This window comes from Ornithodoros turicata, chromosome 9 (genome assembly GCF_037126465.1).
Source record: "Ornithodoros turicata isolate Travis chromosome 9, ASM3712646v1, whole genome shotgun sequence".
NCBI classification, from domain to species: Eukaryota; Metazoa; Arthropoda; class Arachnida; order Ixodida; family Argasidae; genus Ornithodoros; species Ornithodoros turicata.
The window spans coordinates 36460486-36488319 of NC_088209.1; the positions used below are offsets into that span (position 1 = coordinate 36460486).

The 27834-nt window shown below is 45.1% G+C and overlaps 1 protein-coding gene and 1 pseudogene across 2 annotated transcripts in view; one reads left to right on the forward strand and one right to left on the reverse strand.

The window, feature by feature from the left end:
* Positions 1-27338, reverse strand: part of LOC135368804 (protein qui-1-like) — a 336239-nt gene extending 308901 nt beyond the window's left edge. For both annotated transcript variants that reach the window (XM_064602319.1, XM_064602318.1), the window contains exon 1: positions 26986-27338. The gene's annotated coding sequence lies outside the window, so the exon portion shown is untranslated. The remainder of the gene's footprint in view (positions 1-26985) is intronic.
* Positions 1-27834, forward strand: part of LOC135369468 (uncharacterized) — an 80515-nt pseudogene that overhangs the window by 48619 nt on the left and 4062 nt on the right.

Below are 27834 nucleotides of genomic sequence, written 5' to 3' on the forward strand. Positions count from 1 at the left end.
TTCCCTCGCTCGAGGTCAGTGTTACGTACTGCAGCTTTTTTCCTCGTTCAGAGGCGACTGCCTTCCAGGCCACGTAACTGTCCTTCCTGTCTCGGAAGGACCAGAAATAGTTCGGGAAAGAAACGCGGCGCTTGCGGCGGCGGCACATGCGGAAAGCTTTCACTTTTTTGGCGTCAGCGAAAGCATCAGCTTCCACCATGGCACAGGGAAGCTTCTTTCAGGTCGGAAGTTATACACGGCTGAGCTCGGAGGCAGCATTTTTGGGCTGGACGCTTTCGTAAAGCGTGGCGGGGGGCAGGGAAGGGGGGGGGGTGAAATATGTAATAAAAATTGGCTGCACCTTTGGTCATTGTGCCAGGTCACGTGGTCCTATAAAGCCATGGACGGACCAACACGGTCGAAAAGCTATCTCTTTAAAATTGCGGAATAAATGCAACACGGTAATATCTAATTTGAAAAAAAGAAAAAAAAACAATATAAAAGAAACGGAAGCCTTGTTGTAGCCTCGTCTGCATGTCGTGTGCATGCAAGCATGCATCCAGTTGTCCTGGTACCAGTGGTTTATCCAGAATCCCAAATGTGGAGGGGTGTTCGAAAAAATTGGGGGGGGGCATTATTATAGTTACGTCTTTACAGCTTAGCATGTAATTACCGACAAATGTCTACAGTTGAAATTGCAAGGGCATCCCCTGTATGGGGTACACAGGTGAAAAAGTTAGGGGGGTGTCTCTGAACATTTGGGGGGTGTTAGGGGGGTGTAGAGGGGGTCTGGATAAATCACTGCCTGGTACACTACGCGTCATGTTGTTGCAGTTACGAGTAATATCACGGTCCTGTGGTAAGGTGCAGGCGAATCAGTAAAAGAACGACAGATCAACAAGACAGGAACAATAACAAGAATCAGTAGAACAACAGAAGGCTCAGTGGAAGAAGAGACTCAGTTCGAAATATCGGCGGGTTCCGACCGGAGGTTTCTGCTTCGATCACATTTCACCGCATTGGTTAATTTTTCCACTCTGAGATACCTGTACACGTCACAGGTAGTGACCTGCACTACAGAATATGTGAGGTCCATATCGGTAACGCAATAGCCGCTCCAGTCGCCATATTGCTTACAGAAGCACAACATGAGACAACATTTCTGCGTTGCATAGCAACGGGCATGCAGTCTATGTATGAATCTTTGAAGTACTTGTGTAAAGGTAGCTTCCTGGGTAAACCCTTTGACACGGGGTAAGCAGAACTTGCCGGCTCACGAGTATTTACTTTCCGATTCAATCCAATCGAATGCTTGATCATGACCTAACCGCCGTCTTCACTGCATGAGCATCGGATAAACTTTGAACGTTGGCCTTTGGCTGAATTGTTAACAAGCCTCGGTGTTTCCGTCCACGCCAGCTGAGAAGTACCACACCCTTTTCTTTCTGCCGTGATGTATCTTGCCGAAAAAATCCCTGCACCGTCCAAGCGTGAGGACCTACTGTGCAAAAGCTCATTTGTCACTATGACCGCAAATGCGGGCCAATACAAGCAATATGAAGTGACTTCATCGAAAAAAGTTCCGGTTTCGCCAGCTCGCCTTGGGCAGAAATTGGCTGCGCGCAATTCCAGCTGCTTTTCGCTTTCAATATCACCAATCAAATCGTTTACGCCGTTCATAATAAGCTTCCTGGTTCTAACAAGGAACAAGAACAAAAAAAAAAAAAAAAGAAGAATCCTTCAACATCCTTTATCAAAATCGCTTGTGTCCACGGTCAAATCAAGCCCTCCAGCGCTCTGCCCTCAAAGTTCTTCTGAACTACAACATAGGACTTCGATCCTTACTGTGAAAGGGCTCATTATTACATTCACCACATCACCACCAGTAATGGGGTAGAGTATTGCCCATGGGGAGAAGTATCAAAATAAAGTGACCGAAATCCCCGTTGCAAAATAAACTACTGTAAATAAACGTTACCTGACTAAAAAATGCATACTCGCGCGCGGGAATCTGCCAACGGGGAACTATAGGACTCACCCGGGTATAATGCAAACGGCGAACTTGGTCTAACCTAATAAACTAATCAGAGTTCGAGGTAACTCGTCACAAGTAACCCGTTACTGTAACTAAGTTCTTTTTTTTGTAACTTTTAACTTAACTCGGCACTTTTGCGCGGTGGTAACATTCAGAGGAACTCGTTCCTTTTTCAGTTAACTTTGCCAAAGTAACTTAAGTTACGTTCAAATCTACTTTTAACTCGCTTTCCACTCACGTCCACATATTTTCTTGCTTTCTCTCCGGTTCCTTCATGGCATTTTTTGCCACGAAACGTGATATTCAATCAATGGCAGTATTTCATTCAGGAAGAACCGCTGCCATTGAAATGCAGCTGAACCATTGTGTGCCCACAGGGAGTAAGATGCAAAGCGTTCGAATAGACCTTTACCAGAGTAACGTCACAATGACGTTGGTAAACAGACTGAAACCGAAACAAATCCCAAGGAGAGGGCTGAATTCCACGAACGGGTACTTATTCGCTGCCTCACATGGAAAGAGAAGCAGGACCGAGGGTCGTGTCCCTTTAATGGACCATATCGTAATCCCCTCAAGACCGTGGCGTCCGGGCGCGACCTTGTTCACCTCTAGCTTCGAGCGTAGCTCAATTCTACCAAATTTGTGGCGCTGTCGAACACTATGACGTCATTTGTTTACAATTACGGGAGAGGTCTATTGTTGGACTTTAAAACGATTTAAGACGATTTAACGATTTAAAACGATTTAAGCGTGTCGTACTCCACCGCAAGCGATTCAAGGTTTAACTCAACTGCTCACGCGCGCTGCACCTGCGTAATGCTATTTTGTGTCTGAAGTAAATTGGAATGAACTCGTTCTTTTTTTAAGTAACTCAGTAACTGCGAGTTACATTTCAGGCTGTAGGCTGTAGTTATTAATTTAGTGACATTTTTCACACGGTAACTTAACTTGTAGAGTTCTTTTTGACGGGTAACTTCTCAATCTATGAAACTAACCAACATGCTGCGCTGCGTCGTGTCCGCCCTGCACCGCCCCCCCCCCCCCCAGTCACAACCACTACATGATGCAAGGTTAAATGTGCTTCGCATAATTTACCGATAACATTTTCACCAGACGTGCGTACAGATTGCTAGTAAATCCTGTACGTGACACATGATGCAACGTAATACGTGATCAGAACTCGGGGAAATTGAATTTAGCCCGATTTGGTCCGAAACCGATTCGGGAGGGAAGAATTGCGTTTAACCTGAAGAAGTCATACCCTGTTTATAATAGTATATTATCCATACATTTAGCAATGGAGCGCACGTGAGTACGTGTGGGATCGCGCTGTGATTCAGGGTTTTGATTCAGAGTGTGTAATAAGTAGTGGGAGAAGGTGTAGAGCGTGTTGGTTGGGACAGAACATGATTAAGACTAATTAAGATTAAGATTAAGTGTAATAAGTATACAGCTTTTGTAATGGAGAAGGTAGCACCCGTGGTGGGTTGCTGAAAGCTCCAAGGTTTACTTAATTTTACTAGTTTTATAACTAACTAACTAGCTATAAAAATAGCGTTTCTCAAACTTTGAAAAGTCGCGAACGTTTGCATCGCTTCGGTCGAAACCCTTTCCTTCCTACTCTAGAAAGTTGTGTAAACGAATATCCGTTCTCATTTGCACAATGAAAGTTCTGAGACGGCAAACACATGACAAACATCACTCACTACCCCAGTAACTTAATCACAGTTACGTTTTACATTACTTTCGCAGTGTTCCAGTGTTAATTAGTTATAACTAGCTGCAAGTTACGTCCAATAGATCAGTTACTCTCCCAGGAAACGAAATTAACTCCTTCCGATAACTAGTCAAAGTTACAGTTAGTCACTTCCAACTCAGTCAGGGTTAAACTGTTTATACCTTGTCGGATTACAGTCTGTACCTACTGAGCCCACATATACAATTGCGCTGCAATGGCAACACGCGTATGTGCGTATGTCTTTGTCCAGCCATAAGGAGATATATAGGTGTGGTTTCGAGATATAAAGGTATTGGGGTAATCATTACGAAAGCATATGAATGAGCAAAATATACAGATGTACACTGAGCTGGAGTTACACAGCCCCGTATCGTTCAGAAACGAGAACACATCATGATAGATGGAAAAGTGTCGTAATCACTCTTGAAGCCATTTCCCACAAGACTCTTCTTGAAATCCGGTTTACCCTACATTTGCCCCCACTCAGAACCACCAGTCAGGTATGGGGCCCATGGTTACTACTGCATTCCAAACAGTGCTCTCATGTTATACCTCGAACTTTCAACGACCAGGCCCCAACTAGACATAAAAAAAAGAGAAAGTGAACCCTCAGAGTTCAAGGCAAACATGTGACGGTCAATTGCCCTTTTAGGGAGTGGCCTTGAGGATAATGAGAAAGTTTCGAATGTTCCACTTAGCCGAATTTTGTTATCAGCTTCCATCATTTGTAGGCTTTTACTTTGTCTGCGAGGCCCTCCATTGAGAAGGCTTCTGTAATACGAAAGGCAGCCTCAACGGCTGCAGAAGCGCAGACAGTTTGAGTGGCGCTTGTAATCGGTTATAATATCGGTTGCTGCTACGGACAGTATGAACGATAAGGTAGCATAGGTATCCACGCGATAAGGAGTCAGGTCGTACACTCTTAACAGGATAGGGTTTCCTTTCCTAACTTGTTGAAGTGTACGTTTTTTTTTTTTTTTTTCTATGAGTTTAGAGGCATGTTAAGTGATACAAATTTAATCGCTACAGAGAACGATATCGTTCTAATGACGGTCGGTTCTGAGCGTGCCATGCGCTGAGGTTCCGTTTCTATCCGCCAATGAATCAGTCAGTATTTATTGCTGAACATCGTTATTTATAAAAACAAAATAAATAAAAATTGTTGATTGGTTGGTTTATTAGTGGTTGATTGATCCTAGATTGCATCAGATGAGTAAGTGAGAGGTATATTTGAGATGGATGATAAGTGCCGTTTTCGAGGCACCTCCGTGACACCGTATATTAACGACAGCCTAGTATTCTTCCCCTCAGTCCCGTTGAAGACGACGCTGTCATCGAAACGTTGACTCCTTTATGTAATGCCAATTTCCCCATAGTCTAGTTTTACGAGTTTTAAAATGTAATAGATTGTAGCCTCAAACTAATTCAAGACCCCTATCATTATATAATGCTGACTTCCCCGTAGTCTAGTTTTATCAGTTTTTAAGTGTAATAAATTGTAGTCTCGTACCAATTCCTTAAAGCTTCTGAGTCCCTTCGTTACATTTTGCATACTTATTTTCGTGTCCATCCATATCCATCTACCTGCACTGCATATATATATTTATATATATAATTCAAAGGCTTAGGGGAAGGTTGACCACGAGAATGAAATAAGCAGGAAAAAATCAAGGCCTAGGGGTCGACGTTTCGGCAGTCAGCGCTGCCTTCGACAGGACTCAGTCGGGGCTCAGGTCCCGTCGAAGGCAGCGCTGACTGCCGAAACGTCGACCCCTATCCCTCTACGTGTGTATGTGTTAATAAGATCCCCTTTGTGTTTTCCTGTAAGCCCTTTGTCGTCTTCTGATTTTTTCTGCTTATATATTTGTTTGGCAAGCCTACTTTTTATATAGATATTCCCATTTTCTTATTATATCACTATAGGACCCGGATTTTTAGGAACTAAACCGGCCTGAATTAGGCAGGCATTTAAGCCCCGAAAAGCACCTAAATCGGCAGTAAAACAATCTATCGCCAGTCGAAAATGCGCGCTACAACACAGTGACATTTGTTTCGGAACGATTCTTGCACTTTGGAGCACAGCAGGAATAGTACTTCGATGCATGAGGCCGATCCCAAAACGGCACCGCCATTGTTGCACTGATACTTTGGCCGCTCGTTGTCCCGAAAGTACACTGTAGAAATCATATTTTTAATGTCCCAGCAAGCCTTGAAAGTTTGCGAACGCCAAGAAAGGCTTGCGTGTCTTCACCCCTTCTTCTGTCTGAATATCTTTACTACATGACAAGGAGGAGACCCGAGATGGGGAAAAATAACAGACAATATTTCTCAGCCAGCCGTGAGCAAGCCATCCTGTGTGCCCGTTCCTCCTCTTTCGATGTTTTTGTGTATATAAGCGAGGTGTGTACAAGGCACAAGATGTGTTATTAAAATGCGTTGCTGTGTATTCTGAGCGTAGATTGAGAAGTTACCCGTCACAAAGAACTGGTTACGAGTTAAGTTACAGTGTCAAAAACGGAACTAACTTAATGACGAAGTTCTTCAGCCTGAAATGTAACTTGTAGTTACGGAGATAGTTAAGAAAGAACGAGTTACCTCCAAGTTACTTCGGACACAAAATAGCACCACACAGGTGCAGCGCGCGTGAGCAGTTGAGTTAGAGCTTGTGTTGCCTGCGGAGGACTGCAACACGTTTAGATAGTTTTCGTTATCGATGTCCAACAATGCAAACGCTTTGTACCTTACTCCCTGTGGGCGCACAATGGTTCAGCTTCATTCCAATGGCGGCCCTTCTTACCTTCTGAACAGAATACTGTCATTGATTGAGTATCACGTTTTATGGCATAATATGCTACGAAAGTACCGTGGAGAAAGCAAGAAAATATGTGGACGTGAGTAAAAAGCGAATTAAAGTAACTTGGACCTTAGCTTAAGTTACTTTGGCAAAGTTACCTGAAAAATAAACGAGTTCCTCTGAAAGTTACCACGGAGCAAAATTACCGAGTTAAGTTACAAGTCACCAAAAAAAGAAAAGAAAAGGAACTTAGTTACAGTACCGAGTTACCTCGAACTCTGATTCTAAGAAATAGTTGTCTGTTGCTTTTTCCCTATCTCGGGTCTCCTCCTTGTCATTATGAACCAGCTAGTCTGCGCCGTTTCACTGTTATCGATCTTTTAACCAACCAAAGTACCGGACAAAACCAAAGAGCCTAAAGCTACCGGAATGAAAGCAACCCACGGTCGTGAATAATAATAATAAATGTAATAAAACGAAACGATAACATTGGGACACGGGCCTGATATGGCACACTTGCACAACGCTCTTAGCGCGCTCTCCTTTCCCGTGGTCGTCGATAGAGTCCGTGGATATACTACGCTACCGACGACCACCCGAGAGGGGAGGACCTCGATATTCCCAGTCGCGAAATCCCCGATCTCGAAATTCACGTTCTTGATACAAGGAATGTCCTCGACTGCTTCGTAAGATTATATGCAGTGTTCAAAAACGTGACGTCACCTATTTAACCACTGCAGCACTTTTGACTTTCTTGTGCGATACAGGTTTCATGAACAGCCTGTGAACTCAAGTCGTGCCCCACCTCCATTCTTCAGTTCCCCACTCTCACCCTCAATGCATTAACCTCATCTTTCTTTCTTTTTGAAGTCATCTTTTTCTGTAATCCGTCTCATCCGTCTTTCACCGTTTGTTAGTTGATCCTTTATTTCCTAAATATTTGCTTTTCTTTTTATTCATTTTATTCTTGTATTATTGATTTTTCTTTTTTCTTGGCGGAATAGCAAGCCGACGTCCCGTCTGGCTGACCTTTCCTCCCATTTTCCCCCCTTTGTTCTAATAAACATATCCCCCCCCACTCAAATTCACGATTTTTCGAAATCTGTCCAAATCGTTTTAGCGAACGAGAGCTACATTTTAGCAGCCGTCTTGGCTTAGCAGGGCGGCCACGACAGAGAAGAATGTTGGTTAGTTTATTATTAAGTTAGTCCAAGTTCGGTGTTTACATTTTAACGGCAAGGTTACTCTAAGTTCGCCGTTTGCAGTTTAACGCACACGACTGCGCATTTTACAGTCAGATAACGTTTATTTACGGCAGGGTATTTTGCAACGGGGATTTCGATCACACTATTTCTAGGTACACGCATATTATTATTATTATTATTATTATTATTATTATTATTATTATTATTATTATTATTCACGACCGTGGGTTGCTTTCAATCCTGTAGCTGGAGGCACTTGATATCCGTGTTGTTCGGTAAGTTGGCTAGTTAGTTTATATTTAGTGACTCTATAGTCGTCGGAGGCCATAATCATGCCTTGCTGCACGATCAGCGAGCGTGTCGCACGAAAAATGGAGAGTAGTCAGCATCTGCTTTCTTCGTTCTTGTTTTTTCTTTTTGTGTGTGTATGTATATACATTACAAGCGCGAAGAGCTGGACGGAGAGGGCCTGACAATGTCGAAAAAAAAAATGAAACGCAATTATGGAACGAGATCGAGAAAAAGGTACGCAAACTGGAAAATGTCGCGTTTAGGCATTTATAGGCAAATACCTGACGATCCGGGCCTTAATAATCACGTTTCCGTCGTTAGTTTTTTTGCTTCATATCCTGGTTCACAGGTCATAGCCTGGTTCACAACACGGCAGTAAAGATGAAATCATGTCGGTATGTGTCTACGATAACGGTCTCGAAAGCAATGACGGGTCCATCCCTTGATTCCTTGAAAATGTTGGCATCACGTTGTTTATCTTTGATTTGATATAGCTTCCTTTATCGTATCGTTTTCGTAGAGTTCTTCCGATGTACGAGAACTCTCTAACTAAAACGAAATCCAATCCGAACGTTATCCTTGCAGAAGAGTCCGGGTTCCTCATCTTTACTCTTCAACGTTGATTCCTCCATACTATATACCTTCACACAAATCCAACAAAACTCCTTTGTCCCGAAACAAGCTAGCGTAATTTCTCTATTCATCTTCATCTTCCTGCTTTCCGCGTCTTACGCGAGGCTATCATATTAAAGCACGTCCACCAAATACCTAGCAGAAAAAAAAAAAGTGGAGTCGGCCATACATACGGTACGCACGGGAACGCATATATTTCCTTTTCGAAAAACTGGAACAAATCCTTCTGTGGGTACATTATGCTCTTGCGCACGTTGTCATTGCTCTACGTCAATATAGCTACAGGGATCGTCGTACGTTGAAGAAGGAAAACCATGTAAAACTCCGCAGCTAAGTAGCTAAGCACGAAAAAAATAAATAAATAAAAGCGAAATCGCGCAAGCGCCCTAAGCGCTAAATGCGCCAGCGACCTGGTTACGCTTCCATGCTGCCGGGAAGGGATTTCTAGAAGCGGAAGAAATGTTACAACTGCACGCGGCCTGTGGAAAAGTGCTCTGTGTCCTCAGACTTCACTGCATCTCACTTCTCCGGGAATACCACCCTTTCCTAAAGTATGGCGTTGACTGTAATTTCGCACGCGTTTCCTGTAAAACGCATCTGAAATGCGTCAAATGCAGAAAAGCGGCATCAAAATCCATCAATGTGGCAGTTTCCGCATCGGCATTCTGCATAGGACGCACGGGTGAGAAAGAGACAAGGAAGACGTCACTTTTGGCCGGTATAGCTTTTGCGAACGTGCCGTTCTTGGCACTTGGTAAAGTCGTCCGCTGGATGAGCCGCTAATCCGTACACCAACAACACTGAATATCCTCTGGATGTACGAATGATGTCCTAACGAGTGCGTACGTCCGATGGACAGACTCAAAATATCTTTCGGACATACGAATCCGTTAGGACGTTATTCGTACATCCAGAGGATATTCCAGAGGAGAAGAGGTGTTGTTGGGGTACAGTTACGGCGTCTCTCCACTTGCGGCGTTTCTCACTTGACGTGTGTTACGCTATGTGTGCGCACCTATGTGTATGACTCGTGTCCTTTATTCCCATCCCACTCGTATATACAAACCCATACGCCGTGAAATATGATGTATAATTCCTGTGGTGAAATATTTCACCCCACCGACATGCCTGTAGCCGTTGTTATTGTTCTGCATGTCAGTAACCGTTGCGTATGTTATAAAGACCTTCTTTGTACGTCACTAGAGATGCTAGTCTACTGTTGACAACATCGATGGGTAATACATCGGTCCGTTGAGACGGAAGGGAAAGGCCAGGTCGGGAGCAGTCCATATTTCGACCAAAGACTGAATCACTGTACTGAGACAGCAATATTGTCAATAACGTTGTTTGTCACAATGTCCTGTAGAAAATCCGCTAAAATGGAAACACTGTGCATACAAGGAGATCCAATATGGCGACTGCTTCTATCTTAAAGCGGCTGTCACACTTTCATATGGTTCATTTCCTCATGCACGCATTCTATAGCACGATGGAGTATTGAGGAAAAAAGGCAGACATATAAACCACACGTACTCGTCCAACTCTGACATCACAGATCCGGCTCTTCCCATTGGTAGTGAAAAGCACGTGACCTCTCTCACGCTTCCTTACTGGCGAAGACGCCTGCGGTGACGTGAGTTTCGGTAGTCGCGGAGCGGGTTTTCTACGTGTCTATTACACCATTTGCTGTAAAACTTCCAATGCAGGATCACATCGGTGCATATACAATGTAATTCCATTTTACGTTTATTCGGAATAACTTGAGTCGAAGTGTCGCAACCCTTTTAACGTGAACAAAACGAGACAGGCGAGGAACACTTCTTGTCGAGGATTCCTTACCCATCAAAGGAGCTGCCCACAGGAGCACACTCGGGAGCACACTCGGGAGCACACTCGGGAGCACACTCGGGAGGACCTCGGGAGGACCTCGGGAGGACCTCGGGAGGACCTCGGGAGCCGCGAGCACACTCATGAAATCCTCACATTTCGTTTTTATGGCTTGGATAGTACGACAAATATAACGCTTTTTTACAAAAAGAACGATATGTGCAGCCCACGCAGTCCTTCGAAAAGCCCCAATCCCAATGCCAGGTTCCCGTCACACCGTGACGACGATAGGAGCGCCAATCAGGTGGCTCGTTTCGTGACGTCAACAAGCTCGCCTGATGCCACCGCGGAGCGTATGTGCTTAGCACCACGCCGTGTCAGCGGTAGAGGAATTTTCACGTGGCAAATGAGACCTCACCTTCTAATGACGTCACGGCAGCAGTATCGCGCCGCGTCACATTTTCACGGCACGACACGTTGCCGATTTTACATTTTTTTTAATTCATTGCGCAGAGCATTGCGCTGAGGCACCGCTCTGGGAAAATATTTTGCATATCGCTCTTCGTAGACTGCTGGACGAATTAAGCGGGCCTTCACGGAACCCTAAATGTAATTTCCCTGCACCTTTAACCCGTCCCGTAATGACATTTTATCCGTCCCAACTTATAAAACTAGCGTAATTAACTTCGTTATTTACCGGCACAAAATCTGTGCATACGGGTAAACTTCCAAATGTTTGAGTGGAGTGCTGAAACTCTGGCGGTTTTTGGTTGATGACTGCCATTCTTCTGGCTGGCATTCTACTGGGTACGGTGAGCTAGAAATCTTTCTAGTCCATCATATACTGGGTGCTCCAACCGAGCGTCAAAAATACCACGCAAATTGCTGCAATAGCGGCGCGTAGGCGCGTTGTCACGTGTTTCCTTCTTCTCGTGTTGTATCTCGCGAGCTCGAATTTTAAGTCAATTAAAAGGACGGTCGCATCCGATCCAGTCGATTGCGAAACTACTGCGTCATTTTATTCCTATTGAACCACTGACCACTGTATCGAAAATCCCAGGCGAAATAGTGGCGCAGTTTGTCTGCTATTCGATGGAATACATGACAACAGCAGACGCCGGATGTTGAGAGTATGCCGGAATTCCCTCTCTGGAAAAAGGCGAAAACGTCATTCGCTACGCCACCAATCAGAGTACGACCCTGGGAAAAGGGGATGCCGGGGCGGCGCGGGCGTCTGGAAGGCACCTCTCACCTCTGAACGAGGCCCTCACACTCCTCCTGTTAGGGAGTGACGTCACACTGGTGTCCTTGCCGATGGAGCCTCTGAAGCTGCGGAAGCAGCGCTGATCTTTAAAATTCGTTTGTTAAATCGTTAAATCTTTAACAACCGTTAAACGAAAAACTTGTCCACAGATTAGCCAAACATAGCCAAATATTTTATGTAAATTGTGCTCACGAACACCTGGTCCCCTGTGACCAAGTTGTATTTACTGTCAAAACCCCATTGCGTTCAATAAAAATTAGTTAGCCAAGAAGAATGTCGCCCTGTACCGAACATAGCGGTATTTGTTTCGTAGATGGGTTTCTGAATGTGACTGTCCCTTTAAGGCTTTGTGGATTATGGAGTCGAAGTTATGCATATTGTCTGCATTTCTTTCAAATAGCGCTTTCTAAGTAACGTCCTTTGTTTCTTTTCAGTGTTATTACAGACCATGTGTGGCCTCGCCCATGTACACGACAAGGACAGGATATTCAGGTTCTGGCTCGGGTTCAGGCCCGTGGTCGCATTCTTCAAAGCAGAAACAATAGAGGTGTGTATGCTAGCCACAGAAGGAACACACAGGAGCAGAAATGATATGTCATAAACTTACTTCCGGTGCATGACCTATAGGTACAAAATACATCGGCAAACACGTGGCTCAATTCATTGGTCGTCCTTGCTTTGGAGATGGAATATTACCACATTTATTACCAGAATTCTTCGTGTCTTTGCAGGTTATTTTAAGTAGTAACACGGTTTTAGACAAGTCCTTTGATTACACGTTATTACACCCCTGGTTGGGCACCGGCTTATTAACAAGGTGAGATTGGTTGTTGTGCTGTTACCTCACAGAGCGTGACATGAAATATATTACTAGGATGTTGCCCTTATGGTATTGAAATAATAAATGTCATTGCATAACGCAGTTCAGGCACAAAATGGAGACGGAGAAGAAAAATGCTCACTCCTGCATTCCACTTCCGGATCCTAGAGGATTTCATTCCTGTCTTCAATGAACAGGCAGCCATCTTTGTCAAAATCCTCAAAGGACAGATGCACAAGAAGCACATAGACATCGTGCCCCTGGTCACACTCTGCACCCTCGACATCATCTGCGGTAAGAGTGATTGCGTGCTGAGTAAATACGACTGATGCCTCTATCTTTGGCATATCTTCCATCTCCAGAAACCGCCATGGGAGTTAAAGTTGACGCTCAACTCAACAGCAATTCCCACTACGTCCGGTCATTATACGAGTAAGCTTTTCTTGTCCAGTATCTGCTTGCGACACACTTGTCCGAAATGTTCAGCTGACTGCGCAACGAGCCCTTATCGGCGGTGTCGCGCGCGAGGGAGCTACACCAACATCGTTTCTTACTGGATGTCGTGCGGTCACGTGTGCCAGAACAGCGCCACCAACCGGGAGACACACAAGGGCGCCATCTGCCTGCAATCCTTGCATGGTCTTCTGCTACTTCTGTTCTCACCTCGGAGTCGATTCAGGCATAGCTCCTTCGCTTCCGACACCGCCGATAGGCGATCGTTCTCCCACGTGGTGGAGATTACAGACAAGTGTGCCGGAAGCAGTACTTATGTGATACTTATATACTTGAGAGGTGCAGTAGCGATAATCTACAGGTATATATGCATGTGACCAAAGGGTTTGTTTTCTCTGTTCATCTCTCTTTTAAGAGTGGGCGAGACTTTCATGGCAAGAGTGATGCGACCCTGGCTATGGCCAAATTATCTTTTCTACATGTCGTCCTACGGCAGGAAGTTTCAGGATAACCTATCACAGCTGCACAATTTCACGAGAAAGGTAAGAAAACGGGAAGAGATGGAGAGCATGCGGCTTCTCGTCCGCTCTCAGGGCCCCCTAAAGCCCAGTGTGCTTCACAGCAACCTTGGCAGCGCCTCCTGCCCGCGCAGTGTGCCCGTGGTCAATGCTCTGAGAAGGGCACTCAGAAGGCCCCTTGAAGACGCGCTAGGCTCCAGGGATCCCTCTGCGAAGCGAGAATAAAATACTACTGTTGCTGATCGACATTTTCGCTCGGGATACACATGGACTCCGTGAAATGAGATTATATGACGTACGAAACAGTTTCGAACGGCCATCCATAAATTAAACGGTCGAAAGTTGATATATCGAAAACCGGGGTTTCGAGAATTACACCCAACTATGGCGCAAGGTGACGGCAGTACGCGATGACAGAATGGTTGCGCCTCAACATACGAAGAGCCGTACTGAACTGTCGAGCATCCGTCCTATGGTGTGTTCTCGAGATTTGTGCATTTTTGCGCATCGTCTCGAATTGGCATCGTATACTAACACAAATATCTTACAGATAAGTGCATGTCCTCTGTAAATCTAGTCTTTCAGAAATGTCCCGAAGGGACATCCTATTATTCCCTGTTCAAATTCAAAGTGACATTTTTTGACAGTGTAGAAACATCATCATCAGTCGCCACCGCTGATGAAGTCCCGCTGAGGCCGAAGCGGTTTCTCGCTGCTGGTAGAACTGGTGCATTAACGTGCTGCGTTCATCGAGCTTCTGCTTCTCTCTTTCTCGTGCCTACGCAGGTTATTCGTGAACGAAAGGCGGAACTTCTGGAGCAGAAAGTTGGCGAGGGTACTCCACTCTGTGAGCCCGTCCTCGGTCAAAAACGGCGCCAGGCATTTCTTGACCTCTTGCTCACCCATCACATCCAGGACAACAGCCTCACCGAAGAAGAAATCAGGGAAGAGGTGGACACCTTCATGTTTGAGGTATGGTAGATGATAACTGCTGACCTACACTGAGTTACATCAAACCAACACGTACAGCGATGACCGATTGTTACAGGGGCATGACACAACGGCCATGGGTATCTCATGGGCCATGTACCTAATTGGGCTCCACTCTGATGTCCAACGAAAGATACAAGAAGAACTAGATGGCATCTTTGGAGAAGACAGGGACAGGGCTATCACTCCTGAGGACCTGAAGGAGATGAAGTACCTGGAGTGTGCCCTCAAGGTGAATTCCCACAGATCACTTCTTCTAGTCAAATGCCTATTTATCTGCGTGTTGCAATACATCAAGGGCACTCTTATGAAGGACATGAGGACACAAAGCTATGGCAACGGCAGTACATTTCGGCACAGCGTACAATATCTCCCAATGAACAACGGAATATTGATGCGCGCTATGGTTAACTGTACACAGACGTTTCTCAGCGCAATATCCACTGGATTACGTACACATCTACCAGAATGAATGGCTAATATTGAGTGCAAGTGTCCTAGCCTCTGAAGCCTTGGATGGGGTTCACTACAAATATATATATATATATATATATTACCAAGGTCCTTGTACTAGTGCAGAGTCGTCGTTTACTTGATTGTGCATCTGGTGGGAAATGTCAGATCCCGGTGATAGGAGCAATGCAAGTAGCAGAGGCTGAGTAAACATGAACGACACAACACTTACAATATCTCGGTAACTGACAACTGCTAAAAACTGGAAGGAGCGAAAACTGACTGACAATAACGAGAACGTTTGATATATTCCTACTTTATCATATTAATTAATTAAAAGCCATGGCAGGCCATAATGCCAAGGCCGTGTGTAACTATTCTTACTACGTATACTGTACATGCGCCAACAGATAAGTTAGAAAACCACTGGAACAAAGAGTTTGTAGCGCTTGCAGCGCCTCCCCTAGTAGACGATGCTAGCGATGACTTTAATAAGATGTAAGGGACGTTAGAGGAGGCCAATGTGTAGACTTTTAAAGGCGTACAGGACAGTAAAGTCGATTTTGGTCGTGTTTCGCAATTTCATGATTCGAAAATTCTTGGCATTGTCCTTTCAGGAATCGCAGCGGTTGTTCCCCTCTGTGCCATTCATCGGGAGAGAGCTCATGGAAGACGTTGTAGTGAGTGAGTAAATCCGTGAGCATTAAAAGTTCAAACTGCATTTCCAAGTGTTACCGCTACTAGAAGATACTACTACTAGTAGAACTAGAAGATAAGCACGCATATTCACAAGATAATGTATTGTTGGCTACCGGCGACAGAACCCGGGCTATGACGGCAACAGCACACGGTACAAATACAATAGCGCCGGTATAGATTTCTTACAGTGCGTGTGCATTTTTTGTGGTTATTTATTTATTATTATTATTTATTTTTGTTTCTACGACACAAACATGCGGGTACCGGGTATAAAGGCACAAGCCTGACAAAGTACCCGGGCCCTTTTTGGCAGTATAGTGGTAACTATTCATATAACCCACAGATATATTGTAAGCTTCTAATAAAAAACAGAAAAACAACGAATGGGAACATATGAGGAGAAACAGAAAGAGTACATATTAACCTGATGGCATTAAAAATTTGCGAACAGCAGATGGTTGTATAGTGATTTTTAGAATTATTAACAGAAGTGGCACTATTAACAATGTGAGCAGAATCATCCAAGAAACTTGGAATAAGAAATTTAGATGATTGCGCAACATATTTGGTTCTTATCAAGGAACAGCGTATTGGAGATGATTTCTGATAGGATAACGTGATTGGATATTAGGAGAAAAGGCACTGAACCTATCTCTCAGCTCGTTATATACATGCATGCCTAATTTATACATGAAAATTTTATGTATTGTTAGAACACGATTATCTCGAACACGATTATCTCGGTTCGATGTGTGTGCACGTTGAGGTACGTCTGAAATATTTATGCGCTGTTATTCATATGATAAGTCATTCGCAGCAAATACGACAAACAGTCATATTTTTCCTGACCGCTTCCTTTCTAGCGTTGTACTGTTCAACAACTTTACTTTCTTTACTTAAGCGTGTCTATCCTGACCAATATACGGTTCGTATGAATCGTATTTTGTACGGGGTACGAACCCATCTTTCCTATACTTCGTGCGTTTTATTCCTTATTGTTGATGTACCATGTTTGCCAACCGCTGATATTATCATCTTCACAGACGGGTACACCGTCCCAAGTGGCACGACGTGCTTTCTGTTCACGTTCATGCTGCACAGAGACAAGGAGATATTTCCGAATCCAGAGGTCTACGATCCAGACAGGTTTCGTCCGGAAAACTGCGTCGGTAGGCATCCATTTGCCTACGTGCCTTTCTCCGCGGGGCCAAGAAATTGCATAGGTAAGGCGTACATTTTTTAAATCGCGCAGATATGAGCCCAGCAATAACCCTTGTAGCAGCGTAACCAGGAAAGGGATGCATTGTGCACCAAAATACGCAGCATTTCATTGAGCGCTGAAACAGGCATATTCCCCATACGCGTAGTCGACCGTCATACAGCAGCAGTGAAAGCCCGCTCCATAAACTCTTCGTTTTTGCCCAATAACCGTGACAGTAGATGACTTGTAGCGCGCGATTTGGCCGAAGTCACACCATGACAACACCTTAGACGGTGAGAGGGCCAGTTAGATGAGTCGCGTGTGTCCCTGCGAGCACATCGTCAGCAGCCCACCGTGCTAGCTCCACATACATCAGTCAACAAAGAAAACATGGTCGCTTAAACAACGTCATAATTAAGGGTCCGCCATCCACGACGTGCTTTTGGCGGCCGTAGCTATGAAGACCAGCCGCCATGAGCCGGATTAATCGTCTGCTGAAATTGGTTTAGGCGCAGACGACATCGGGAATCTGTGGACGTGCCTGACTGAGCGTGGCCAACCACGGTCAGCAGTTTCTGTGACTTGGAGAACGAGTGAGGGCAGATATCAAGCAGGACGTCTTTATCTGGGTGGCGTTGGCCGTGCCCGTAGCAGAAAAATGTTTTTTCAGTGGCAAATAAGAGTTCGTCCTTCCTTCACGTCGCCCATTCCTACAAGTACCCTGTCGTAGCTGGAGCAATGGATCATAGAAGGACGAGCGTAACAGTTGGGCCCCATTTTACACAGTTGCATACCATATGGTTAAAAAATGGCGCTCAAAAAGGCGTCAGCAGAGGGATTCGAACGCACACCCGACAGACTCCGATTTGCGGTCAGAGATGCCGATTACGTCACGCTGGCTACGCTCCCATCAACATACCAAGCACCCTTGGGAAACACAGGGACACATGGTCCCTTTCTCATCCTCTTTCACATCGCTCGCACATTCACACAGACGAATACACTCGTGGCGGGCGGCATCTTTCACAGGTAACCTAGTAGCAGCCAACGTACTCCTGTAAGGTCAGGAGTTCAGTTCCAGGAGTCTCATTATGGAAGAGAACACCACACAATGTGAATCGTGTGTCTGACACACTGCGCAGACGAAAAAAATTAAAACTGGAAGTTTGAAGAGAGACTGGAAAAAGTTGTTGGTGACGGTAGTGGTGCCAGGAGAGAGCAGCAGGGAAGAAGCCCCAGGAAAGAAGGATACACTCGACGGTCGCTGATGCGGCACACAACGCGGATAAAAGCGGACGCGGGACAGGCGTTAGACTACAGGCCGGTTCCTGAAGCGCGCATCAAAAACTAGTCCCCTACACCAAGGCTTTGAAGTGGGGAAGTTGGTATTTCATGATCTAGAACACAACGCAGCAAGAAGACAAAGACGCACAAGGAAGACAACGGCACAACTTCGTACTGCGCCTTTGTGTGTTCCTTGCGCGTCTTTGTCTTGTTACTGCGTTGTGTTCTAGATTAGTCCCCTACATCCTGGCGAGAAATAAAGGTAGAAAACTACAAGGACCGAGCGCAACTGAATTTACACCATTTCACTTGTCCACCACACTCTTAACGTTACTTCCGTAGCAAACAAAGCAACAGAACAAACTATGCACGTAGAGACACGAAGTGTTTGCAGTCGCTATTTTGTGATAGGGACAATCTCACAACATGGTGTATTGTGATTTTACCCTTCCAGGTCAGAAGTTCGCACTCATGGAAGAGAAGGTGGTCCTCTGCTCCGTGCTGCGGAATTTCCACATTCATTCTGTGGATTTCAGGGACAAAATCCACCTGGTTGCCGAGTTGGTCACGAGATCGAAGCATGGCCTTAGAATTAAGTTTAAACCTCGCTAGCGGAATGCAGCACTGGCTGCAAGGGCCGAGATATGCACCGAATCACTGTGGCTGTCCACAACACCCACGAAGCCAGGAAGCGGAGACGGCCAAAGTCAAGCACACTAACACTCGGGGATAGACAGGCACAGCAGCGCCAAGTGAAGCCGGGAGTCTCGATGCTGCGGCCATTCTTCCTATCAGGCGAGACTCAGCCAAAATCTGCAAGTCATTCCACCCCGCTAGGCCAATTTAGCACGAAGTCCACCAGCTATTTCCCTCCTTCCTACGGTACACCCAGTGTAAATAACATCGATGAAGGCCGAGCCAGTCCCTTCGTCTCGTAACGTCATAGAGAAAAGACTTGTCACCAAGAAGTTGCGGCCTTCTCTGTAATGGAGACGAAGATATTTGCACGATTCCTGTGTATGTAAAAGTACTAACAACCTCAAGTGTAGGCAGTCGTCATGTGTGGTTGTGCTAGCGTGCGTGTGTCCGTGCTCGTGACTTTATTTTATTTTTTTTTCTATTGTGTTCGTGAGCATTACATGAAACGAGAGAGCGCGCGTTTGGACTGATTAGTTGTCTGACATGGCAGCGATATTGTAACTGGTTCACTATATAGATATTCTGAAAGAAGATGGTGCAGATGCCCAGTTTCCCTTCATAGCGTGCCAATACGTATTCCAGACTATGAAGATAGTGACATGAGTGACCTCTGCAGGAAGGACGCAGTGCTTAGTTGGAAGTCTCTGGGTGTAACTGAAAACCGTGTGAAGTCTGTATGGTGAACGAGTACCACTTCCGTACATACTAGTCCACTTCTGATACCTTAGTTTTTCCGCCACCTTTGTTGTGGTTCACGTGGGAATTTTACAGAGATTTAACGGCAGAAAACATTTGTTCTTAGGTACTGCTTTTTTGTCTCTTTTACTCAGAGTATGCACGAAGAAAAATATGACAAATAGAAATTGGAAAAAAAAAAAAAACACGCCTTGAACGGTGCATTAAACTGATTTCGTCAATTGTTTAGACAACCAAAGAGATCTCCGAAACAGGGCAAACCGGTAAGATAGCCACGTCTAAAGGTTTAAGGCCCGAGGACTGATTTTGTCTCAAGAAGTTATCTGCTGGACGATTCGAATGACTGCAGTATGAAAGATGATTATAAAGCGACGAAACCAAAATGACAATGAATACGCAGCTATATCCATGAAACGCCAATGCAGACTGTGGCTCGTAAAGACGACGCACCAAAAGAGCTCGCTGTGCGATTAATTTTTCGTTGTTCTGATTTCGTCACGTACTACCTTATTTCATACTGCAACCATGCGAATCCTCCTTGCCTCCCAAAGATGAAATCCATCCTGGGGTTTTAAGAAATATCTTTGAAGTCAACGACAAGGGTATCCTTGCCTTTGAAGTGCAACGCGCCACACCAACAACACACTTCGAACACTTTTCTATAGGGAGCACACTAACATCTAAACAAACTTAATTAACTTAACGAGTGTCCTGGACTCTTCCTCGTGCAAGAACGCATCACGGAATGCGACATGTTTGTAAGATTATTTATTTAGTCAATGGGCATCGCAGTTCAAGTGTTGCCACTGCTGTTGATACCGAGATTGAGAGCGATGAAATAAAAATGCGTTAATAAATAAGTAACACTGCACAAAGAGGTGTCTCATTCACGAGGAGAACTTGAAGATACCTCAAAATCACTTCGTGACAATTTTTGTGGCATTTTTGTATGCATCACACGACATTACGTCAGCTATTAGGTATGTAATTCACGCATCAGGCTGGATGGTGCGCACTCATCAATGTTTCGAAAAAAAAAAAAATTGGGGGTGACATCATTTCTGCAAGGAGTAGCCTTCACTCATGTTTAGGGCTGTGCGGAAAAAATGAAACGTTCGAATACAGGTTTAGCAAATAAGAATACTGAGGGTAACCAAAGTTACCAAAAAAATCAGAAATCGAAATGAAATCAAATTGTCACTGTAACAAATATCGCAACAGTGACCCCTTATGCGAGTTTGACTATAGGGAAGCAAAGTAACATATGTTCAGGTGGGGGGATCCGCTAGCGAGCTTTTAGTTTGCCCGCAACATTGCTGTAAGTCTGGTAACTCAAAATCTTTTTTTTTTCAAAATTTTTTTCCATTTTTTAATAATAAATATATCCCCCCCAAAGGCATTTCCTAGCACACTAAACAGTACGTTATTCCTCGTGCTATTCGTTCTTCTTTGTCTTTAAAGGCTGTTAAGAGGTACAAATCGGATTTGGAGTAACTGTGTGGGTTGTCATTACATCCTTCACAGAACTACACTCTTAAAAATGAACTTCACCACATAGGACGCTCCTAGCCAACCATCGTCCCGAATGACAACGTTTTCGCCCCTGATTTGTTGAAAATGGGAGGCGGAGCCTATTTTGTACAATTATGTACGGACAATGGTTACAAAGTACGCTCCGCCTCCCGTTTTCAACAAATCAGGGGCGAGAACGTTGTCATTCGGGATGATGGTTGGCTAGGAGCGTGCTATGTGGTGAAGTTCATTTTTAAGAGTGTACGTCTAGCAGTGGGGTGGAGTATTGCGTTTCAGGGGTTAAACAAACACTGATCTAAAGTGCTGCTGTCGATGACTGGGCATCTGACGACGTTACGATTGATATTCAAACATTTCGAGTGTTCGCACAGCCCTAATATTCCGCCCCCGTCATCACCTGTTTAAGCGCATCTACCACATCTACGAGTGTAAGAAAAAGTAAGAAAAGAAATCGGCCGTGAGAAGAGTTATTACATGTCGATGTATACACGGTCTTGTGATGAGTTCAGCAAAACACTTTATCCTGTTCACAAATGCTCATTGCCTACTAGTCTGTTGTACATAAATTCAGGCTGCAAGGCGTCTGTGTTATGTTATATTATTAACATAAGTGGCACTCTTCATGGTGCTAACGAGCCATCACTTTGATACGAAGCAGGTCAACTGCAAACCTTGTGTCTGTACGTACAAGCGGATGAATAAATTGTCATGATATTTATGTAACAGCTAAAGAGATACAGTTCATTTTCCTTACTCTGCCACATGTAAGGAAGGCCTATACATTCACTGTCGAAACGTAGAATACGTTCTGTCGAGCGCAATGCCAGTTTCTCGCTCCCGAGCGTATACGTTACGCGACTTGTTCGGGAAGGACATTAAAGGAGAAGGAAGTGTCGCGACTCAGGTGGCGCTAGTTGTTCCTTAACTGCCTCCAGGGTTGCCAACACTGGCCACTTTTCGCCAAATTGGCTACAGTACCTGTTTGTCTGTGCGGTTCCTGCATATTTTCGTCGGCTACATGGCTACATTTTTCGCTACTTTTACTGACAGTAGCCAAAAACGTAGCCTTGTAGCCGACCAATATATGTGGACAAGTGCTAAAACGACATGTAAACAAAGTCACGTGACCTCAAAATGACGTTTTCTATGACGTGTGACCAGGACAAGATAGCGGTCTTGCGAAAAGCACCCGCTTGAGGGTAGTCACAAAAATGGCGGGTTTATATGTCACCTCAGTGTCACTCCTCCTGTTAGGGAGTGACGTCACGCTGATGTCGTTGTCGCGGCGGCCTCCGCAGATTGTCGTGCGATGCCGAACACTGTGGTACCTGCTTCATAGATGAGTTTCTGGATGCGACCGTCTCTTTAAAGGCCCCGCAATGCAAAGGATAACACATTACGACTCCATTTTGCATTAACTGTGTGTCATCAATCATGCCAGCACAACCAAGCCTATTTGCGGATAAAATGCGGACGTGTGCGCGCACCGCAGAGGTGCGCGGATTTGAAAACGTTATATTTCTATCCGCAAACCAGGATGTAGAGCGAATATGCCGCGGATGTAACTGAACCTGCAACCGCACTACGGCGAAGCGGCGAAATGTCGGTGTTCGATCACAGACAATTGTGACTTTTAGTGAATCGTCTTTCCTCAAACGGGGGGGGGGATATATGTTTATTGCAAAACAAAACAAAACAACTTAAACACGAAAGAGGGGAAAGGGTAGCCTCAAACGGTTTGTGAACCGTTTCGAGGATGAGAATGAGAAGTGACTTAGAACGTATTCATCTGATTGGTTCGTGTCAAAACCGTTCGCGAACCGTTTGTGACAAAATGATTCACTAAGAGTAGCTGTCTCATCTACAACAATGTGCTTGGGAGGTTTCACGCCGTGAACGCATGTTTATCAAGGGTATGGGCGGTGAAACCAAGTTAGCATCTCTGAATAAAGGTTCTCTATGTTCCCTCTTGGCAGCCGTTTTGCATCATCAAAGGTAAGTGTTACAGTTCCGATGAGCGTGTGTGGTGAGTATGGTGTTTGGTGCCTTTGCTTCGACGACCAACCACGCATGAAATGTTTCCAAACGTAAAATACCAGCTCTACGCGGAGAAGTTACGGTCTTCCTAGGAAACGTCCAATGAAAACTGCGCGGACAGCACGCGAAATGCGCGTGCCGACTATGTAGGACCATTAAGTATTAAGCGACATGTATTTTGAGATTTGTTTCAATTTCAACTTCAGTTTAGTTTCCTCAACGCAATATCATTATGTTTAAGGTATATGTTACTGAAATAACAGCAACACAGAAGAAGAAATTCAAAATCCATACTGCAAAAAAAAAAGACGAAAAAGAACCTGCATTTGGACAGAAAAAAAAAAGAGATGGACGACAAAGAAGGCCCAAACACAGGCTTTTTTTTATTTTATTTTTTTTTAGTATGGCGTTCCTCCGCCAGCTCGCCTGCATTTATGCTCTTTTATCAGTTTGATAAGAAATTGCAAGTAATTTAAAGGAGCAGAGTGCGGCCCCTTCACAAAATGTTCGTTTTTTGGCGGCGGCGTATTGCGCAACAAACGACGTGCATCATGATAGCCCAAAAATGGAGCGCTCGATGCGGATAATTATAAAAAAAGGCTATCCGACTCCAGTTTATAGTAACAGGGAGTCGTAACGTCCCAGCTTGCACATTTGGCCGTTTCAGTGTGATCGATTACATTTGGACAAGGTGGTGGTGAAAGGGTAAAGGGTGAAAGGGTAACCACTGAGCCACGGGAGCTGCAATTTAAGTATAAATGAAGAGCGAATAAAAAGTAACCGCGAGAGATTCTTTCAAAGCGCTTGAATGAATTTTGTTTTTGTTTTTTAAGTGATTCATTCTGTCACGGAGGAAGGAATAAGTCCTATGCTACCAAAAAGTGCCAGCTGCGATTGGGGGCCAGCCGTGGTGACGTCACTGCTATTCTTCCGGTTTCGATTTTACAGTTACCTGTATTGAACGGCTTCGGAACTTCTTGGACAGCCGTGATTCTATCGTGCCGAGGTGGCCCCTAAAGTTGCCTGTGAAGAGTCTCCTCATTGGCTTCCTCAGGTAACGTGATCCATACAGGGCCTCACCAACGCCACCTAGAGACAAAGTCTGATTGCCTGAGCAACGTGACGTAACAATTAAGAAGCCCACTAGTCACGACAGTTATTTTATGGCGTCAGCAGCTATGGAGACAATCCGGCATCAGCCACATGAGCAGCTACTGGAAGCCACATGAAGCCTGTGTTTCAAAATCGTCTTCGGCGACTGGCTGACAACTTGTCTGACTGCGGGGATTGGCTGACTATGTACTATGGCGGGCTAGAAGGAACGCCCATTCTATGTTACCATATATGTAAGACTACGTGCGAAGGAGTGAAAGCCGGGACTGGAAAGGGACCCGGGTTCGAATCCGGGCTCCCGGCTGTACTATCTGGGTGTTTTCCCTATGAGTTCTCCTCAGACGCTTTAAGACAAATGTCGGCACAGGTCCCTGTGAAGTCGGCCCAAGGCGCATGTGAGAGGAGGCACTAAGCGGGCTTCCTGTGCTTTCGGCATCCAGGTGGCGTTGGCCTCACCCGCTGTTCGTACGTCACTTGCCCCACACATATGTTTTCTCTTGAATACCCTTTCCTTCCTTCTTTCGTGCATTTGTTCATTTATGTATCGGCTGAAAGGAGATCCCAAGCTACGTGCACAAATATTGTGCTTTCAAGGTTGATCATGCCAGCAGTTCCGTAACTAACTCGAAATAAATGTTGTGGTGTTGAAAGTATGGATGGATGAATGGATGGATGGATACCGGCTTTCCCTAGTGTCACCTGGTGACAAGAATACCAGTTACACGTTGGTGCCGCGAAGTAAAGTTCAAATGCTCGACAAGCGCTGCTATAAAATATTTTGCAGCCTGAAAAAAATGTGCTTAGACACAGAACGGCTGTCTCAACTATATACGTCTACGTTTTGAACACAATACTACTCTGCGGAGACCTTGGAAGTCGTAATTAACCTGCTTCTTCAGAGATGGCGCTACCATGTCTACATTACTGACTACCTCACTTTGCAACCTACAGCATATTGCCCACTCTATCTCAACCTCTTACAGTCGATTCTTGAAATATGCCGCACATAGATCCATACAAAGAAACACACAGGGTGTTGCCAGTAAGCATTCCATACTGTTGATGTCAACAACATCATGGTGTCACACAAAAATTTTGCAGAACGCATACAAAACGCTTAGCTATTTGAACGAATTTTATGTGTTAGAACTACCGTGCATAGTCCAATAAATTGACAGAACAATGCTTTTATAAGAGTGCAACTGTACTTCCCCAGACAGTATCAATCGAAATGAAAACCGAACAACGTCGTGTAATATTGTTCCCAATATCAAAGTGCTGCGGAGCGTATCAAAATCACGTAACACCCGTTGCAGGCCTGTCCCTTTTCATTCGAGGAAACCAGTGAAAGAGAAGATGTGTCATTTGCCGGCGGAACACAGACAGCATGTAGACTTCAACTCCCCACACGTGTGGCGCCCCGCCTTCGAGCGACGTTATCAACCCTTGTTTTCATAGCGGCAGACGGCTGGTATCAGGAAGCGGTGTAGACAGAGGGACCAGTGGAGAGCCGGCAGCTGTGCGCTGTCAAACGTTACAATGGGGTTCTTCTATCTGGAAATGTTCTGCGTATCTGTGGCCGCCAGCGTGCTGGGCATCGTTTTTCTGCTGGTGGCTTTCTTGGGATTAATGCAAGCTATACGACAGTCAACGTGGCGAGAACTTAAGAAGTTTCCCGGGCCGGACGAAACTATACCTTTGCTGTGGAGCACTACCCTGCACAGAACTGCCAATGCGTTGAAAGGCCACGTGCCCTACAATGTCAGTAAGTGACACTTAGTAATACCCACAACACTCTGATCGTGGCGCCCGGCACGCAAATTAAGCGCAGCTTGAAGCCGAGTTAAGCTGAACGCGGCTCCGACCTCCGCAGTAGGGAGGCTCCATGTGCGTAGCAACCCATGGAGGCTCCCTACTCCGCAGCGGGAAGAGAGCCGCCCTGGCGGCGCTTAGGAGAAATAAAGGGAAGAGCGTTCCGAGTGTTCCGCACAAATCCGCCATTTTTGTAACTACCCTCCATAGCTCGTCATTTCGGGCCTCAAAACTCAAGACTGATAAGGCGTGAGTTCAGCCCGGGCTACGAATTCACGTGAAGGTCGATATGGCGTATCGGTGAGCTCGATGTGGTATATGCATTAATCACATGCCACATAAAAGAAAAGTGGTTATACAGTGTCATTACAATTATAATGCGAGAGAGAGTTAGGCAATGGGAGTAGAGTACAGGCCCCGATAAAAGTTTACGGAACACGAAGAGCGGTGTATTTCCTCCTCGGTGCGACACCCTACCGGCGAGCTGAAACGGGCTCGTTCACACGTTCAGGAGGGGCGAGTACGGTAGGGGTTCCATCGACGTGCGCCGGAAGATCTCCGACACACGGTTCTGAAAGCAATATTTACCACCCCACATTCCTGCCGCTCTCGGCCTTGATCGAGAGAAAGAAACACAAACACTGAGGCGTAAAACTCAGCTTCTCAAATTATGCTACAATCAAACATATCCGACATTAGAGGACAGATGTAGACACTTTACAAGCTTGTTAACGGTGACTGAAGGTATTTAAATTACTATTATGTCTGTGCTAATAATAATTATCGAACATAGTAGGTTAACCTAATCATTAACAAATAAAAGAGAAAAGTCGCCATCGGCACCGGACGAGCTCTGCTTCCCCCCTCCCCCTCCCCGACACAATTATCCAAAGCAGTATACCTGTACTCACCAACGTGTGATACACCATAGCATGAGCTCACGCGACGCGGACTTCTCGGAGGGCATCCAAATCCCTGAAGGCCCTACGCAGTCTTCCTGTTGCTCCACACTGAACCAAAGCCACTGACACACAAAGCACACATCACGCCACACAGAACTATATAGGACGGTAAGGGTCACTGCAACTTCTATTTGCTTCACCACCTTCATACCAACACCAGCTGGAACCTCACCAATTTCAGGACACAATATTTGCAATGTTATTTACCTCCTCTTGCTCCCGTATGGCGTTCGCACCGTTTTCACGCGTACTTAGCAGGTAGCACCACGAGGTATTGAAGTCATGTTCTGGGTGGTAACCACGATGAAGGGAGATAAGAGCAGCTACCGCGCCGAAATATTTTATCAGAAAAGATAAGACAATTTCTCAGACACGTGTCGTCTACCGGACAGTGTTTGGGGGATAATTTGGGAGATAACTCGTCTTTCAGCCGTGAACTCGTGCCATGACTCGCCAAACCAGGGTGTGAAGTGTTCGGAGGAACGGTACTGCGACATTTGAAGCATTCTAGTGGTTCTTAAACTTTATCCCCTTTTGCTATTCATCGAAGCGTTATTCTCATGTAACGCTGTAGAAAATGAGGCAATGAAACATTTATTTTATTTATTTCACTGAAGGACACAGAAGGGCAAACACAACAGAAGGCCTCACGACGCTCATTTGCATATTTCTTCCATACTATACGCAGTTATTCCTCCCGCACTAACTCAACTGTAATGCCCACATAAAAGTTGAAAGTATTGTACCGTTAAGCAAGGTTTTATCGGCTTCAGGTAGATATTATAGAGTTTTAGTACA